Below are 3178 nucleotides of genomic sequence, written 5' to 3'. Positions count from 1 at the left end.
TTGTTCAAGTCGGTGTAGTCAACGCACATCCTCCACTTGCCGTTCTGCTTCTTGACTAGCACCACGTTTGCTAGCCAGGCCGGGTACTTGACTTCTCTGATAAAGTCGGCCTCTAAAAGAGCTTGTATTTGTTCTTCGACCACTTGAGCCTGTTCAGGACTGAGCTTTCTTCTTCTCTGTTGAACAGGTCGAGATTCTGGGTATACTGACAATTTATGCGCCATGAGCTCGGGATCTATCCCGGGCATGTCGGAAGCTTTCCAAGAGAAGAGGTCGGAATTTTCTTGTAGGAGTCTTATTAGCTTCTGCTTCAAATCCCCTTTTAAATTGGCTCCTATATTGGTATTCTTTTCGTCTTCTTGCCCGATCTGTACCTTTTTAGTCTTTGCTCCGGGCTGTGGCCGCAATTCTTCCTTAACTCGGATGCCTCCAAGTTCAATTATGTTCCCCTCCTTGACTTTACCCCCTCAGGTTTAGGCTTTCATTGTAACACTTTTCTGCCAGTTTCTGATCTCCCCTGATGGTTGCAATTCTCTCTGATGTTAGGAATTTCATGCAAAGATGGGGGGTAGATACCACTGCTCCAAGCCGATTTAGGGTCGTTCTACCTATCAAGGCATTATAGGTCGAGCCCACATCGACGACAATGAAGTTGATGCTTAGAGTTTTGGATTTCATTCCATTTCCAAAAGTGGTATGTAGGGGTATGAATCCCAGTAGTTTTATTGGTGTATCCCCCAGTCCGAAGAGCGTGTCAGGGTATGCCCTTAACTCTTTTTCATCTAATCCCAACTTGTCAAAAGCTGGTTTAAACAATATGTCTGCTAAGCTTCCCTGATCCACTAGGTTTCTGTGTAAATGAGCGTTGGCGAGAATCATGGTAATTACCACCGGATCGTCATGTCCGGGAACAATACCCTGTCCATCTTCTTTGGTGAAACAGATGGTGGGGAGGTCGGGTAGTTCACTCCCGACCTGGTAAACTTCCTTTAGATGTCTTTTACGAGATGATTTTGTAAGTTCTCCTCCAGCAAAACCTCCTGAGATTATATGTATATGTCGCTCTGGGGTCCGCGGTGGCAGATCTCTCCGATCTTCCTCATCTCGTTTCCTTTTTCCATGATTATACGACCTTTCTATGAGGTATCTGTCAAGCCGACCTTCTCTGACCAGCTTTTCTATCACATTTTTTAAGTCATAACAATCATTGGTAGAGTGCCCATATAACTTGTGGTATTCACAGTATTCGCTACAACTCCCTCCCTTCTTGTTTTTGATGGGCCGAAGAGAAGGTAGCTTTTCAGTGTGACAAATCTTCTTGTAAATATCAACTATGGAAACTCGTAGGGGAGTGTAAGAATGATATCTTCTGGGCCTTTCAGGCCCGACTTCTTCTTTCTTCTTGGGCTCTCTCTCCTTTTCCTTTGACGAGTTAGGGTGCTTAGATCTCCAGCTTGGTTCCCGCAGTCTGGTATTTTTTTCCATATTGATGTACTTTTCTGCTCTTTCTTGTACATCGCTCAAAGAAGTCGGATGCATTTTCGAGATGGACTGAGAGAATGGGTCTTCTCGGAGTCCATTTACTAGGCCCATGATCACTGCATCTGTAGGCAAGTCTTGAATTTCTAGGTACGCCTTGTTGAACCTTTCCATGTAGTCTCTCAGGGTTCTCCGATCTCCTGTTTTACTCCTAGGAGACTAGGTGCATGCTTGATTTTGTCCTTCTGGATGGAAAATCGCATAAGGAACTTACGCGAGAGGTCGTCGAAGCTGGTGACCCACCTTGAGGGGAGGCTATCGAACCACTTCATCGCCGCCTTTGTCAAAGTCGTTGGAAAGGCTTTGCAGTGGGTAGCATCAGAGGCGTCGGCTAGATACATCTGACTTTTGAAGTTACTCAGGTGATGCTTTGGGTCGGTAGTCCCGTCGTACAGATCCATGTCAGGGATTTTGAAGTTCCTTGGAACTTTTGCCCTCATGATGTCTTCACTGAACGGATCTTCTCCCCCCAATGGGGTATCTTCTTGGTCAACGCGAGAGCTCCTACCTCGGAAATTGGATTCTAATCTTAAGAGCTTTTCTTCAAGCTCTTTTCGTCGCTCAACCTCTCTCCGCTTCTCGCTGTCGTTCCAGTTCTTGTTCCAGCTGTTCTAGCCGCCCTTGGTGGCCGTATAACAGCCCCATAAGATTGGCGGAGTGAGGTTTTTCCTTCTTCTCTGGTTCGTGCACTTTAGAGGAGATTCTTCTTGAGTCTTACACGCCTGAGGGACCTTTTTTGTGTTATCTATCCGCTCCTTGCAAAGATATTATGGCTCTGTCGTTGTTGACTGTATCTTGATGCTCTTGCTCAGACTCCGATGCAGTATGTCTGTCCTCGTTCTGATCATCTGCCATTATGGTTGATCTCCCAGGTCCCCGGCAACGGCGCCAGTGTTACGTAGGTAACCTGAGATTGGTGGATTGGGCTTGAAGGATGGGCCCAAACGTTAGAAGAAGGTGGCCTCCGACTTACTTCACGTCTAGGAGCTGCCGTCCGAGTTATGTACGTAAGAGAATGAGGGGGTGGTACTTGCAAAGACACTTCGATGCCTAAGTTAGCAAGGGGGTAAGCAGGTTTAGAGAGTCTTGGAACTTAGCTTTACCTGAGTGTATCAGTGTATTTATAGGTGATGATCCAATAACCACCGTTGGAGTAGTTCCACTTCTGAAGGTGGATAACCATCCCTTTATCTTAGGGTTGTTGAGATATCTCTTCTAGAAGTGGATGAGAGATTTTAGGGGGTAGTTACTTATTTGACTAAGCGTTATCTGCCAGCTCATGTCGAACCCGACCTCTTTGAGGAGGTTGGGTAGGTGGTAAAGGCCTACTTTTGGATTGGGCCTTTTTTGGCTTACTTGGGCTTGGACCATAGTATTGGGTCAGGACATGAACAGTAACGAAGCTGGAAAAGAGTAAAATAAGCATGAAAGTATATATACAAAAAAGTTCCAAGATATAGATAGCAAAGCTTCTGGCCCGGCTCGCTGAGTTAAAATTGGACAGAGCATATATACCTATATACTTATATACACATTAGAATCCCAAAAGACCCACAAGACAGCCTACAGAACATGTTTCTCCAAATTTAACCTCTAAAAGGGATAAAACATAATATACATATGTAGTGGAGATAAAAAT

Source organism: Arachis ipaensis, chromosome B10 (genome assembly GCF_000816755.2).
Source record: "Arachis ipaensis cultivar K30076 chromosome B10, Araip1.1, whole genome shotgun sequence".
Taxonomy (NCBI): domain Eukaryota; kingdom Viridiplantae; phylum Streptophyta; class Magnoliopsida; order Fabales; family Fabaceae; genus Arachis; species Arachis ipaensis.
The sequence above is the reverse complement of the archived record's forward strand: the minus strand, read 5'-3'. Positions refer to the sequence as shown.